The sequence below is a fragment of the Podarcis pityusensis genome (assembly GCF_964106645.2).
Source record: "Podarcis pityusensis genome assembly, chromosome: 15".
Classification (NCBI taxonomy): domain Eukaryota; kingdom Metazoa; phylum Chordata; class Lepidosauria; order Squamata; family Lacertidae; genus Podarcis; species Podarcis pityusensis.
In genome coordinates, this window is record NC_138040.1 from 4,969,881 (window position 1) to 4,986,522 (window position 16,642).

Consider the following 16,642-nt stretch of genomic DNA (forward strand, 5'->3'; position numbering starts at 1 on the left):
TCAGTTTCTCTGGCCTTTGATGTTTATAGTATGTACAGTTTTGTTTTATTTTAAAGAAAGTATCCTTTTTCTTTCTAGTATTTCATAGTCAACATTTCTTCTTGTGGAGGTTATATAGTGGTGTATATCACCTCAATGTTATTTGAATATAATGAGAGAGAATTGCCACTTTTCTATTGCCTTGTTTCTTTCATACTCTGAACCACTTGCTGTTGTTGTTCACTTACACAGTGTTTCCCAGCCTTCTAATAGTGGAAACACGGTTTGGCTCAAAAATAAAAGTGGATGGATGGTTTGCTCTTGTACCCCCAAAAGGTTTACTTTAAGAACATTCTCCCCCTAGAGCTTTGTCTCATGTTGCCGGCTTTTGAACATCAATTGGACACCTTTTTATTTACCCAGGCTTTTGCAGTCTGATAATAGCTGCTCAGGAGTAAACTTTCTATCTGTTTTAATGATTTGTTATAATGTTTTTAGTTTGCTGTATTTTGATAGACACCCCCTTGAGCTCTTTTGAGGAAGGGAAATCTATAAATATTATTTTTTAAAATAAATAAATAACTAAGAGCAGTTATGAGTAAGTGATTGCCAACTCTGAAAAATGCCCAACCTCTTTCTGTGAATCAGTCTGTGTGCACCTCCTACTTGGAAGAAGGCAATCCCAGTGCAGTGACTCATGCAGAGATACAATAGGCAGCCTTTTCTGATGTCAAGTAATTCTTAGGTGCACTGTATTGAGAGAGAAATTCAGTATTTCAGTTGCTCCTGCTGTAGAGATGGGAGGGAATCGCTTACCCCCTGAAAAGACTATTGGATAGATGTAGAGCAAAAATGCTGGCTCAGATGCAGATGCACTGCAAAGATGCAGTGGGCAGCCAATTTTGTCAGCGGGTAATAGACTCACAGAACCTCTCAGTTTTATTTATTTATGTATTGGGGCGCTTGAGGCATTCACTGTGGACAGTTCAGGATTTCCTGGCTTATTTTTGCCAGTTTTTTTTGTTATGTCAAAACTCAATTCACAGCACTTGTAAAATGCTGCCTCTGAACACATTTTTCATGCTGTCTCCTTTTTAAAAAGTATGTTTCAAAAAGGTGGCCCAGGGATTTTTGTACCCCAGGCATGTGGCTAGTTTGGTTCTCTGCCTGGACTGGCTCGTTTTACGACTCCTCTTGAAGGGATGATAGGAACAGCTAAACAAGCACATGGACTATTACTGACACGAGTAAGTGCTTACTTTTTGTGTGTGCTGTGAGTTAATGACCTCAGCTGCCACAATGACTTAATAAGTTGGGCAGCTTGTATTGATTTTCATTGTTGCTGTTGTAAGTGTCTAACTGAAAATCAGTGACTGCACAATTAAGTTGCTTCTATAGTTAGCGTCCTTCTTTAGTGGAGTTGAGGGTTATGGGAAATCAATAGGGATTCCTTCAGCAAAATTGCTTCACAAGTAGTGACTTCAGATAAACCCTGTCCCTTTGGAATGTACAACAGCCCAGGCTCTCATCCAAGCTTTGATGTGAAACAAAAAATTCAATTATTTCTTAAAAAAAAAACAACCTCTTCTTGTTCAGACAAAATGGCAAACCATAGTTTGCCTCACAGCAGGAAAGGAGGGAGGGAATCACCACATGTGAATAAAGGATGATGTGTACAAGTGCATGTGTCACTGAGGCTTGGGTAAATCGCACCAAACCATGGAGAACACTGAAGGCCCAACCCTTGTCTACTGAGAATCTTATTCAGGAGCCACACTGGCTTCTACCAGGCACATAGAATACGTTTGGATATCCTACTAAACTGTGGTTTAACCAGATGTAAATAAGGCTAGCCTTCTCCAAGGTTTGCATTCTCTCCCCTCTCTCCTTCTCCAGCAAGTTTGGGCTGCGAGTTTTGCTTATAGTTTTTGGCCAATGGCAGCTTGCCAAAACTATTAACTATGGTTCCTTTAAATGTGCCAGCGTCAAAAACCACTATTTGAAGTTGGCTTGCTTGACACCAGCCACGGCTGATGCGCAAACTACAGAAAAACGCAATTAACTGGTTAATGAAAAGTCCTGTGAAAGTGGGGGGGAGCCCAATAAGAGGCTGGACTCATTCACACTCTGCTGACTGTAGTTCAGCGTCACATCTGCATGCAGTCAATTTTTCAAACATTTATTCTCAGTCGTAAGGGCAAAAAAAAGAAGTTTTTTATCCAGTCAAAGCTGAGATTCTCAGGAAGCTGAATTCTACAAGCTGTGGTTCAGTCTTATGTTTGGACTATCTCAGATTCTTTGAAAGGTTGTCTCTACAGGTGTGGAACCCAAAACAATGAGTTGTTTTCGAAACTGTGAAGGCCAGTTCACACATGTTTCTCTGTCTTTGACACTAAGTGGTGCCTTGTATGTGGGAATAAGCAGTTGCAGGTATGAAAGCACAGATAAAACCTCCAACTTGTGTCTGGTCCAGAAGATGCAGCTAGTGCAGAATGCAGCAACCAGACTGCTCACAGGACCAGGCTACTGGCAGCATGCCACTCTGCTGCCAGTGGTTACCAGTTTGCTACTGGACCAAGTTCAAAGTTCTTGTGTTACTTCACAAAGCCCTGAACAACTTGGGCCCAAAGCACCTTAAGGACCACTTGGTTCCTTATGCTCCACCTTGATTTCTGGATCTTCTAATGGGACATTTTTGGTGGTCCTGTTGACTCCCACATGCCAACAGATATTTCTCAGAAGCCACCACTGCTCCTTATTTGATGCCTTCCTAGAAACACTACTGTTCAGACAGGCCTTTCAAACCAGAGATTCTTTATCCAACTAACTTTTACTGATGTGCTCATATATATACCGTATTTTTCGCCCTATAGGACGCACTTTCCCCCCCCAAAAATGAAGGGGAAATGTGTGTGCGTCCTATGGGGTGAATGCAGGCTTTCGCCTGCATGGGGCGAATGCAGGCTTTCTTGCTCTCCAGGCTTCAGGAAGTTCTCCGCAAGCCTTAGGAGCTCCGCGGGAGTTCCCATCGGGCTCCCAAGGCTTGCGGATAGCTGCACAGCGCGCCCCAGGCTTCGTGCAGATATCGGGCAGCCCCACAAGCTCGGGGGACAGCGGGGAGGCAGAGCGCCGCCATCCCGCTGTTCCCTGACCAGGTTTGGAGGCTGGCGCTGGGGAGAAGCGTGCTTCTCCCCAGCGCCAGCCCCACAAGCCAGGGGGACAGCGGGGAGGCGGAGCGCCGCCATCCTGCTGTTTCCCGACCTGGTTTGGATTCCCCGACCTGGTTTTTGGGGGGGAAATAAAGGGGGGGAAAATTTCCTTTATTTCCCCCCCAAAAAACTAGGTGCGCCCTACGGGCCGGTGCGCCCTATGGGGCGAAAAATACGGTATATATATTTCATATGAAAATGTGGTTTATAAATCTTTAAATAAATAATTGAAGGTATCCTCTAGAATCCTAAAATCAGCTGGGGCATGTAATACTTTTCAGTGGAGGCAGCTCAGGTGTTTGGCCGAGAGTCACCAAAACGTTGGTGACCAAATTACATGACCTGGGTGTGTAAATGCTGCCCGTGGCCTTGGATGTTATGGAAAGCAATGGAAGGGGCCTTTCTTTTACATTACTGTGTAATATTCATGCTCGTTTCAGTGGAATCTTGTAAGCTTTTAAAACCAGTTGGGGACGGGAGATCTTTTAAACAATTTTAAGTGATTTATTAATCAGAGCTCAAATAGCGTTCCAAGTTAAAGCCGTTTCTTTAAGTACTGAATAATTTTGAAATTCCATTAAATGCAAATGGGTCAGATTGTCTGCCAAGGTAACTCCATTGATTTTTTTCCCCTTCACTGAAAGCATGTCAGCAGAAAAATCTGGCCCTGTGAATCAATGTATAAACTTTTAATAATATATGACACAGCTACTGAACTCTCACTTGCATAAATCTGTTTTGTTTAACACAGTGTAGGTGTATTGATTGGAATGCAGAGCATTCTGGGAAGGCAGAATGAGTGGTTCCTGAACTATATCTATCTATCTATCTATCTATCTATCTATCTATCTATCTATCCATCTATCTAGATTGTTTCCTCCAAGAAGTCACAGCCATCTCCACTCCCCATTTTATCCTTGCAATAACCCTGTGAGGTAGGTTAGGCTAAGAGATAGCTCCTCGCCCAAATTCTTCCAGTGAGAGCTTCATGACTGAGTCAGAATTTGACCCCTGGTTTCCCCCGTCTTAGTCCAACACTATACAACACCCTGGCTCTTCTCTCTCCCTCCCTGACTTCTTTAACCTTTAAAGTGCTAGTTTTATGCTTTAAAGCCTTAATTGATTAGGAACCAAGCTACTAAAGTCTGCTGCACCTATATCAGTCTTCCCTTTTTAAAGATCAGAAATGGAGGCCCATCTCACCTGCCTGCTGTGACAGCAGTTAGATTGGTGGGCGCTAGGAGATTGGAGATGGCCTTATTTGTAGTAGCTCCATGTCTCTGGAATGCTTTAGCATGTGGGGTTTGGCAGCCCCATTATTACCAGCACATTCAAAAGGCTCTGAAGACATACCTGTTTTACTTTGGTCATCCTTTGAGGAGTACTTGTTGGATTAATGGTTTTTGTTGTATCTTGTTACTGTATTTTAACATTTTTAGGCTTCCTCTTCTGTTGAGCATTGCTGGTTTTATATATTGTTTTGTTGTGCTCTGATTTATCTTCTGAGCCACTCTAAGATGACTTTTGCTCTTAAAGGTGACTTTAAAATATTTGCAGGGAAACATTTTTTTAAAACTGTCAAGTGGTTCAGTCCATTCTACCACCTCACTGCACTGCATGATGTGGGGCAGGATTTATTTTTGTGGGTGTACACATGTACACACACAGACGGAATAACAACCATTCCCATTGTAGACAAATGGTTGCTATTCAAACCAGTTTTACTCATAATTAGTTCCATCAAAATTAATGTACCTAACTTATTCATGCTCATTCATTTCAGTGGATTTAAAATTTATATTGCGCTCATCACTAACAAAAAAGTTTTTTGCTTAAAAGAAGAGGATCTATATCTGTTACAGTGCGCAAATTTTTTTATTAGTGTACAGAAAAGCTTTGTAGAATTTAAAATCTGCCAAACTCTGTGGAATTTCATTGTAAAGAACTCTGGAGCCCAGCAGGGGGCACTGTTGGTTTTCAGATGCAAACCCTTAAAAAGAACCTGAACATCAAACTTCAAGTTCTCTGCTGAATTACAACAAAAATCCATGATTGCTGAGCCAACTACAGCTTTCTCTCTCTCTCTCTCTCTCTCTCTCTCTCTCTCTCATTCACGCATGCACATATATATATATAAGAGAGAGAGACAATAAACCACAACTTAGTGATATTTATGTATGCAGCACTTTAGCCTGTTAAAATGAGCTTGTGGATTATAGAGCAAGAGTAAAGGAAAATTGCCACCTGTGGCAGAAAGTCGTTTCTGCTTTGAAGTGGAAGTTTTATTAGGGCAGTTTCCATTCATGAACCTGACTGTAACAATTTATTAGGTAAATTGAACTTTTGAAATTGTAGAGGGGCTGGACTTGTGTGTGGCTGTGCTTTTTTGGATCATTCAGAACTCTTATTTTTTAAAATTGGTGTGATGAAGAATGGGCCTCTTATCTGTTTGATTTGATTTTTTACCTGCCCTCCAATATGAAGTCAAAGGGTAGGTTTGAACAATATGATCATACACTAAAAAACAACTAAAACAGTTTATGCAAGCAGTTCCCAAAACACCCTCCTCAGACGATATGAAAATTGCTGAGGGGGAGCCTTGGCAACCCAGTTCATGATTTTTCTGCCAGTTGTTGCAATTGTGCTAGATGCTGTATGATTTTTAAAAAAAAATTAATTACATTTCTTCTTTTTATATATTGTATTTTCTGTTTATTTCTAGTTGTAATGTAATAAAATACAGTACATTTTGGGTTTTTTACAGTTTACAATATCCGTGGTTTATGCAGTTATAAAAATAAAACAATTCCAGACAAAAGCAGCAATAATATAGATCAGGGGTGGCCAACTCCCAAGAGACTGCGATCTACTCACAGAGTTAAAAACTGGCAGTGATCTAGTGATCTACCCCCTTTTTAGGGGTTCAGGTCAAAGTTGTTGAGTTTTTTTAGGGCGAAGGGAGGCACCGTTTTTATGGGCTGCAGGCTAAAATGTTGAGCTTTTTTTAGGGGAGCCAAAGCTGTTGAGCTTCTGCGGACATGCCTGATATAGATTAAATGAAACAAAAAAGATGCGTCCCACAAATACCTGAACTCGGGCGCCAAGGCCAGGATAAATAGGTATATCTTCTGCTTCTGGCAAAGAAGAAGAAGAGTTTGGATTTGATATCCTGCTTTATCACTACCTGAAGGAGTCTCAAAGCCACTAACATTCTCCTTTCCCTTCCTCCCCCACAACAAACACTCTGTGAGGTGAGTGAGGCTGAGAGACTTCAGAGAAGTGTGACTAGCCCAAGGTCACCCAGCAGCTGCATGTGGAAGAGCGGAAACGCGAACCCGGTTCCCCAGATTCCGAGTCCACTGCTCTTAACCACTACACCACACTGGCTCTCCAAAATGATGGTGCTAGACAAACTTTGGTAGGGAAGGAGTTCCACAGTTTTTAGGGGCTGCCACAGAGAAAGCGCTCTCTTGACATCTGAACTCTCTTGTTCTGAGTCACAGAGAAGTACTGTCATACCTCGGGTTGCGAACGCTGCGGGTTGCGCGTTTTCGGGTTACAGACCGCGCTGAACCCGGAAGTACCGGAATGGGTTACTTCCGGGTTTCGACGCATGCACAGAAGTGCCGAATCACGTCATGCGCAAACGCGGCGCTGCAGGTTGCGAATGCTGCGGGTTGCAAACGTGCCTCCCGCATGGATCACATTTGCAACCTGAGGTATGACTGTATAAATAAGGGTTGGAGGAGTGTGGGGGTGCCTGCTTTGCAAACCTTATAATTGTGTGATTAGTGTCCCTCTCCAGTTTGGTGAACACCTTGCTCAGTTACACATGTATCTTCCTGTAAAATGTCAGAATTTGAGGCCACTGTCTTCCTTTGCAGATTCTGTATTGTGAACCTTATATGTCCAAAATATGCAGCATAATAAGCTAGTCGCGTTGTCTGCTCAAAATGTGAAAGTTCACAAGACTCAGGTTTCAAAATCTGTTTAAAGTGATTCTTGAACTAATGAAAAAGTTAATTATAATCCAGTTCTTAATCATCTTTTTAGATAAAGGGCTTGATTATTTCAGGTTGGTACTACAGAGCCAGAAGAGAAAAAAAACTGACTGCACTTAATTAGGTGGATAGATTTTTGATAATGAAACTTGGCACCGAACCATATTAAATCTGTAGGGTAGGCAGGGCCTAGAGCGTGATCCTTCAAAACTATTTCAGTGCCTTAAAGCCCAAAAGTTAGTTTTCTTTTTTAAAAATTAATTTTGTAAAAGACTGGGGTACAAATCATAAATAACCAACAGATGAGAGGTAGGTAAAAAGAAATAACTTATAAAACTAAGTTTGACATTTAATCTGCTTATTTTGTCTTTCTTAACAAGTTTCATTGTGTACAGCAAAGAGTTACCTAGAGACTGGTCACTGATCTCCAATGTCCAGTCCTAGCAGCAAAAAAATTGGTGGGTGCATACCTTGCTAGTGTATTTAGGGCCTCTGTGTCTAATTTATTTATATTCGTAATAAAGCAATACCAGACTGGATTAAAGGTGCCTCTTTTTGATATCCCTCTTTTTGATATCCTAGAGCCCTGGTGAGCCACTGCTAGTCAGTTTAGATAGTACTGAGCTAGATGGACCAACGGTCTGACTCATAATAATAATAATAATAATAACAATAACAACCACAACAATAATCATTAATTATTTATACCCCGCCAATCTGGCTGGGCTTCCCCAGCCACTCTGGGCAGCTTCCAACCAAATATTAAAATACAGTAATACATCAAACATTAAAAGCTTCCCTAAACAGGGCTGCCTTCAGATGTCTTCTAAAAGTTTGGTAGTTATTGTTCTCTTTGACATCTGGTGGGAGGGCGTTCCACAGGGCGGGTGCCACTACTGAGAAGGCCCTCTGCCTGGTTCCCTGTAACTTGGCTTCTCGCAGTGAGGGAACCGCCAGAAGGCCCTCAGCGCTGGACCTCAGTGTCCGGGTAGAACAATGGGGGTGGAGACGCTCCTTCAGGTATACTGGGCCGAGGCCATTTAGGGCTTTCAAGGTCAGCACCAACACTTTGAATTGTGCTCGGAAACGTACTGGGAGCCAATGTAGGTCTTTCAAGACCGGTGTTATGTGGTCTTGGCAGTTTCATGTGTTTCTGTGTCCCTGTCATGGACTTCAGATACTACAAGTGTGAAGTCTACCCACTGCTACTCTAAACCAGGGCTGGACAGAAGGTACAGTAGATCTCTGAATGATTGGCAGTAGATCAGCAAGGATTCCCAACTCCCAGTGGTTTAAAATTAGCAATAACCTCAGCTCCACCTCAAAATTAGGGGTGTTGCTGGGGCAGGAGGAATCAGGAGTCGGTCTTTTGTGAAAGGGTGGGAGCTCAGTTTTTCAGACACTGAAAACAAATTCATGGGCTGGAATACACTTGAAGGTGCCTTGCTTAAAGCACATGCCTAGCTTGCTTACTAAGCCCTATTTTGTACTTGGCTCTAAAGTGTAGACCTTGGGAGTTCTAGGAAAAAACAAAGTAGCTCTTACAAGCTTGAAGTCTGCTCACCCCTGCTCTACACTTGTGATTGAGAAGTTCTTTGTAAGGAATGCTTCACACTATTAGGGCAGAATTCAGCTGGTGTGATATTGGGTACTCACATCCCTCGGAAGTGCAGGAAGGGAACATTGCAGGCATGGAGAAAGAAAAGGAGATGGTCTGAATAATCCCTGTACCCCTAAATTTTCTGTTCTTAAAATGGGTAATGTGTTGGCAATCACATGCATCATGCAGACATGCTTGTTAGGCAGCTGTGGGTGTGTCCTGTGACTGGGATCCTATAATGAATTTCTTTTGTAATGTATGAAACTGCCCTTAGTCACAACAGTTACTTTATTTTTGGAATTTATGTTGTACTTTATGTTGGAATTCTGCCTGGGTCAGAGGAATGTGCCACAAGCGTAGGCACCGGCAGATATTCCTGTCGCCCTCCCCGTGTCTCCACTCTGCTGATAAGCAGGCGAGGTCCGGCGATTCTTCTCAGATGTATGAGAGGAACACACCGTTCTTCCTCTCTCCCCTTTGGTGTCCCCAGGGAGGGGAAAGAAGCAGACAGAAAACTATTTACATCATTTATTTCTGCCTCTTACATCAGTACAGAGAATCATGTCTGCACTCAACAACAGCAAGAAGAAACTCCTCCCAAGTACATCCAGTACGGGTCATATGACACACACACACTGAGCTAACATCCGGTGCTCAGTACAGAATGGACTGCCCCTTTGTTCCCATGGCAACAGTCACAAACATCCTGTCTGGCTTTCCAGCCACAAGCAGCTGGCTGAGCTGCTAGAGCCTTTGCTTGCTGCAGCATTGGTGCTTTATGGTAACATACTCCCCCTAAAGTATCAATGTGTGCCGCGAGCAAAGCGTCATCCAGAGAAGAAAACAAACAGTTGTTATATTTATAACATTCCCCTGTTGTTTCAGTTCCACCCTTGGAACTACCCGCCACTGGTTTAACCAATGTACCTCTCTGGTTGTCTGGCTTCCAAGGAATGAGTGCTTCTGCATTACCTTGGCTAGCTACTCTCTGTTGTGTCTTTGTCTCTGACTTAGACACTGCTTCAACCTGCTTTGAGTTGTTAACAATAGCAACACATGCAAGGTTAGCAAACTCCTTTGAATACCTCTTGGGTGGTACACCCTTCGTTGCTCTCTCAGACCTACGTAAAAGTTGCTGCTCTTCTCTGCTTTCTGGTTCAGCCTCTGAACTCTCTGGAGAACCAGTACTAAGCTTAATCAATGGTTCATCCTCCTCTTCTGAGGGTCTAGTCATTATGTGAGATTTCCTCTCAATGACTGTGACAACTGAGCTGTCTGAGCTATCGCTGTCATCATCAGTACTACTGAACTCAATAAGATCAAACTCATCATCATCATCATCTGAATCGTTTCCTGTGGGAAATGTCTGTACTATCCGCTCTTGCTTTGGAGCACTCTCTAGGAACTTTGTGAGAATCACCTGACCAGATTCAGACAAAATTACTCTGTAGAGACCCTTTTCATAACCCACAAAAATGCCTCTGGCATTCTTTACTCCACCTGGAGCTTCTGTTCTCACATGAGACCCGAAAACCTTAAAATAGGCAACAGAAGGTTTTCTATTGAACAGCTTCTCAAAAGGAGAACATCCCAACTCTGTTGAGACTTTTCTCAACCACACATGAAGATAGGACGCTAGTGATTCGGCCCAATATTCATGTGGCAAATGTGAACTCAGCAATTGCGCATTCATCCCCTTTTGCAATTCTTTGTTCACTCTCACACAGACCCCCCTGTTCCACGCTTCGGTCGAAACAGCCACTTTGTGGTCTATCCCTTTTCCATCTAGGAACTTCTGAAACTTCTGTAACAGAAAAACTTGCTTGTGATCTGTGAAAAGACAATCAATGTTAGCATCATGCATACTTTTAACCTTGTCACAAAACTCCTGAAACTTTTCTAAAGTTTCTTGCGGTTTCTCCATCATATAAACCCAAGAATAATTAGTGAAACAATCCACACACAAAAGGTAAAATCGTGCACCGCCTCTAGATGGATCTAGAGGACCAATCACATCAGCATACACCCGCTGAAATGCTCTGTCGACCTTCTTGGTGAGCTTCCTGGTGCTCGCACTGGTCACACCTGCAAGAGAGATTTCGTTAGAAACAGAAGAATTACATTTCATGTAATCACTTTGATCAAAAGTCAACAAATACAGTCCATCTTTCTCTTTGGCAGTAAGAAACAGTTCTCCATCTTTGTAGATCTTGCAGCTTTTAGCATCATAGGACAGTTTCAGTCCTTTCTTTGCAATCTGCGACACGCTCAGCAGATTAAATCTCAGTTCTGGAACCAGGTAAACATTGCTTATAGTCAAGTTCAGACTCTCAAGATACACAGTCCCAATTCCGGTTGCTTCCAGCTCTTGACCGTTGGCCTGTTTCACAGTGAAGCTTTGCTTCTTCAACGTCGAAAACAGTCCTCTGTGCGGGTACATGTGAACCGTGGCGCCCGTGTCAATTATGAACGAGTTCCCAACATCTGGCGTGGTTCCTTTCGCCATCATAGCCTTTGCAGGTTTCACCTGGCACTTGGTACGGCTTTTGCCTGACGCCTGAGGCTTCGTAGAGCTGCTCTTTGCTCCTCTTGACTGGCGCGGCTTCTTACAGTTTCGCTGTAGATGCCCAGTCTGTCCACAATTGTAGCATCGGACAGCACTCAATGCTACACCATGCTCCCCAGTAGCATCAGCAGTGGGGGAATTAGAACTCTGTTCTTCCCTCCCCCTGTCCTTTTCTTCCAGTGCAGCAAGTCTGTCGTGTTCATTCAGGACCACAGCACAAACTCTCTCCGCGGTCAGCTGCGCGGCCGGTAGGGAACCAAGCTGACTGGCAACAACCTTGTAGGTGCGGCTAAGGCTGTTTATCATCATGAAGCAAAACACTTCCTCCTGAAGACGGAAATTGCGTTCCACCATCTGTTGACGCAGAAACTTCATTTCTGTCAGGTGCGCTTGAACATCTCCATCAGGCGCAAGTCTCAGATTGGTCAATTTCTCAAAATACAGCAACGCTGAAGAACCAGCATCTCTCTGATGCGTTGTACGCAGCGTGTCCCATACCTCTTTCGCATTTTCTAAATGCTGAACATGCACCAACTGATCATCTGAGACACACAGAATTATAGCAGTCCTGGCCCTCACGTTCCGTGACTCCCAACCTCTGGTTGGTGCTGCAGGGATGGGGTTTTCAATTACATCAAAAAGCCTCTGATGCTGCAGCAGGGCCTTCATCTTTACAGACCAAGATGAATAATTGTCATTGGTTAAGAGAGGTGGGCAAGGCAAACCTCCCCCTTTCTTGGCATCCATCTTGAAGCCAAGCCTCCAGCTCACTCTGTCAAACAAACTGTAAAATCCAACAGTTGTTTTTTCCTTTCTCACGCAGCAAACTGCAAATTGTTTACGCTCTTTGCACCTGGCAGCTAAACTCAGGCTGCTATCGAAAAGTCCCTTCCAAGAGCTCGTAAACCTTGTAGCCAAAACATTCTCTGTTTTGTTTCGCTTTTCTCAAGCTTCATAATCACAGTCCAGCCCCTTTGCCAGTAACTTTCCGTTACCTGGCAACAATGCATTTCAATAGGACTTCTTATCTACCACAAAAATTTGTGGAATGCAGGCTTCAGCCTTCAAGCTGCAGGCCTCTTCCTCCGGAGCTTTTGTTTTCTTTGAAACGCAGCTCCGTGAACCAGGGAATTAATCTTCCTGCGTTCACACTTTTAGCCCGAAATGCAGCATAGCTTGAACTTTGTTGCTCTGGAAAACACCTCTTCTTTCCACCAGCTGTCTGTGGAGCCTCTGGCTGTTCTCAGACGCTTCTCTTCCTCCTTGGAGCAGAGGAGGACAATCCACCAGCCTCTCATGCAGATGTTCGATGAATCGCAACCATCCTCTGCTACCACTGTTGGAATTCTGCCTGGGTCAGAGGAATGTGCCACAAGCGTAGGCACCGGCAGATATTCCTGTCGACCTCCCCGTGTCTCCACTCTGCTGATAAGCAGGCGAGGTCCGGCGATTCTTCTCAGATGTATGAGAGGAACACACCGTTCTTCCTCTCTCCCCTTTGGTGTCCCCAGGGAGGGGAAAGAAGCAGACAGAAAACTATTTACATCATTTATTTCTGCCTCTTACATCAGTACAGAGAATCATGTCTGCACTCAACAACAGCAAGAAGAAACTCCTCCCAAGTACATCCAGTACGGGTCATATGACACACACACACTGAGCTAACATCCGGTGCTCAGTACAGAATGGACTGCCCCTTTGTTCCCATGGCAACAGTCACAAACATCCTGTCTGGCTTTCCAGCCACAAGCAGCTGGCTGAGCTGCTAGAGCCTTTGCTTGCTGCAGCATTGGTGCTTTATGGTAACACTCACATCCCTCGGAAGTGCAGGAAGGGAACATTGCAGGCATGGAGAAAGAAAAGGAGATGGTCTGAATAATCCCTGTACCCCTAAATTTTCTGTTCTTAAAATGGGTAATGTGTTGGCAATCACATGCATCATGCAGACATGCTTGTTAGGCAGCTGTGGGTGTGTCCTGTGACTGGGATCCTATAATGAATTTCTTTTGTAATGTATGAAACTGCCCTTAGTCACAACAGTTACTTTATTTTTGCATTTTGACTCATGTTCTCATGCACTTAACTTGAAGACAATATCCTGAAGGCATTCCAAAGCTGCTGGGCTCTTCCTAAAATGGGAGAATAGAATGGAATGACAAAAAGAAAAGAAAAGAGTAAACAAGCATTTCACATTTATTCCCTCCCTCACTGCTTCAATAAAATGTAGGAAAAATCTGAAGCTGAGTCAGACCATTGGTTCATCTAACTCAGCTTTATTTAGACTGACTGACAGGGGCTGCTCCAAGATTTCAGAAAAGGTCTTTCCCCAGCTCTACTTGGAGATGCCAGATTGAACCTGGGATCTCCTGCATGAAAAACAGAGCCCCTGCTGCGGAACTATGACCCTGGAATCCAGTATTGTCTACACCAGGTTAATGGAAGATAACGGACTACATGTCCGCCAATGTCTGGAGGTGCTGCAGGTTTCCCTGCCCTGGCCTATGCTACCTGGCATTCCCTTCAGATACGAGTATTTCCCAGCTTGATCTGGAGAGTGCCAGGAATTGAACCTGGGGCCTTGCACGTGCAGCAAGTGTTCTACTGCTCACAGCAGGAACAGGGAACCTGATACCCCCAAGGTGATGTTCGGTTTCAACTTCCATCAACCCCAGCAAGTGTGGCCAATTGGTGATGGATGATTGGAGTGCAGTCCAACAGCACACAAAGCCACAGCTTTCCCCTCCCTGATGTATGGTATTCACTCAGACACTGCACCAAGTGACATAGTGCAATTTCTTTCTAGACATTTTGAGGGATTTCCCCCCCCCCCCCTTTTAACATCTTTCAGCGACCTGCTCACCTCATTCTGCCCTTTCTGTTGAAATGAGCTTCTGGCAGTGACTCTACAGTATGGTTTGCAGCTCAGGGAGAGGAGACAAAAGCAAGAGCCATGATAAAGGTAGCCTGGGTAAATTTTTGCTCTTATTACCTTTTGATCATGCACAGTGGGTGAGCATTGTGCCTGCTGTGGTGTTCACTGACAATATGCCCTTTTAACGGATGTTTTTCTTTCCCTTCTGCTAAGAACACATTACAGAAGCAAGGCCCTTGCATAGAGCCCTTTGAATATACATATGTGTTGGTTTTGGAGATCCTACTTAGTCCTTAACCCAGGGGGCATGTATTTCCAATGGAACAATTAAAGCATATTTGTTCAGTTGAAAGAAGCCATAGGTTGCATAAGAAGGGGGGGGGAATGGAGTGGGGGAATCTTTTTGAAAAGAATTGCATTTATATTTAACAGTAAAAGGGCACTGAGCTTTTTGTTTGGGCCTGACCTTTTATCTTAAAAGGGTGGTTTTTGTTTTTTTGTTTTCTTTTTAAAAAAGGGAGAGACCTTTGTGTGTAACTGGTGACTGGCAGCTTAGTAAAAGCAAGACTTCAAACACAATTGGTGTAGTTCAGTAAACACAGCTCAGCTGCACATCTTTATATATTTAAACTATGGCAGCCCTGCAGATGAAAGCAAAATAAGTTGCTTGCCGACATTTCACCCTGTGCTGTCTCACTTACTCACATACACTTGTGTTAGTTGTTTGCAGCACATCCATGGAAAATAAAGAACTAGCATGCCTGATCACCTAGAGATGTTTTTAATTGCTGCAGGTGAACAGGTAAAAATGCCTGTTAAGAGGTTTGAACTGTGGTCCTTTGTACCAGGGCTTTTTCACTGTTCTGTTCCTATTGGAGTGCACTCTGTTGCGGTCAATCCTGAGAATCTACCTGTCTTTTGGAGATCATGTATTGATGCTGTGGGAAATTATTAAGCCCTAGAACTCTGTGGATCATCCCCTACATGTTTTCCTCACCTCCCCCCACCCCCTTGCTGTTGTTCCAGGAGTTCAGGAGCTCCTATAAATCTGGTCTGAGTAAAATAGCATCTTAGTTTGTGGGGTACCTGTTCACTTCCTATTGATTATTTGATATCTTCTCCCTTTATTGACTGTCATGTCAACTTTGGTCATTTAATTAGACCCTGCCTTGTCTTCCTGTTCCACAGAGTAGGTTGTTGTTTTTTTGTTTGGGGTTGCTGCTGTTGGGTTTTTGTATCTGTATTTTAGATCTTATGATTTATGTGGGAATTGTTCAGCTTGGTTGTGTATTTTTTGATGTTTTATTTATTGTTTATGGCTTCTTTTTATGTTGCAGTTGTGTGTGTGTTTTCATGTCATAAGCCGCCTTGAACATGATTTGAACTCTGGAAAGGCATTACGCAAATACAATTATGTCTTTATGTATGTATGAAAATTTAACATATTTATTGAATTTATACCCCACCCTTCCTCTCTAAGGAGCTCAGGGATGTAAACAGATACACAGTTTTAAAACAAAGTGAAAGCATTTTAAAACAGTTAAAACAATTCTAAAAGCAATTACAAATAAAAACATCTAAAAGCAGTTTCAGTTGAAAATATTATAAAAGAAATTACAGTTTAAAGCATTATTTCATCCAGTGATAACAGGATCACCTGGAATAGCAATTAAATGTCTGGGTGAACAGGAATGTTTCCAAACTCCTCTTGAAAGTTGACAGTGATGGAGACACGTGCACCACACACTGAAAAAGCTCTGTTGTAGGCCAGCACAACTGGGTGCAAGGCCATTTTGCATCAGTTGCTTCAAAACTATGGAATGATGTCTGCTTAGAGGTAGACCATTCGTCTCTTCTGGCTCTTTACAGGTGATTTCAAAGTGCATTCATTTGAGCTTTGTTACTGCTGGGGAGTCTTCAAGGGTGCCTCCCCCCCCCCCCGAGGAACACTTTGTTAGCTCTTTAATTTCGTGTTTTGTTTTAACTTATATTTTTGTACACTTCCTTGAGCCTTGGAAAGGCAGCACAGGCACGTTGAATAAAGAAATAAATGTGATTTCTTCTTTATTTCCAGTGACTGCATTATCGGTGACCAGTCTGTAGTAGCCTTTAGTTTTTGCCCTTCATAGTCCTTTTTGAATTTTCTGTAGAAATATTATTTTATATTTTGCTGTGTAATGGGCCTCTGCTCAGAAACTGAGTTATATAGCATAAGATGATGATGATGAACTTCTATACCACTTACATACCAAAATGGCTCCTATGAGGTTTCCCAGTATGAAAGCCATACACAATTAAGATACACAATGAAACAGTTACATCAAATATCTACAATTAAAATCTACAACAAAATAAGCCCATTAGAATGCGTAGCAATTAAAACAGTTAAAAGAGCAAGTAAAACAATTAGTTCAG

The 16,642-nt window shown here is 43.0% G+C and overlaps 1 protein-coding gene across 14 annotated transcripts in view; it reads left to right on the top strand.

The window, feature by feature from the left end:
* The window catches only part of BRIP1 (BRCA1 interacting DNA helicase 1), a 231,802-nt gene that overhangs the window by 11,194 nt on the left and 203,966 nt on the right, over positions 1-16,642 (top strand). The gene's annotated exons all lie outside the window — the stretch shown is intronic.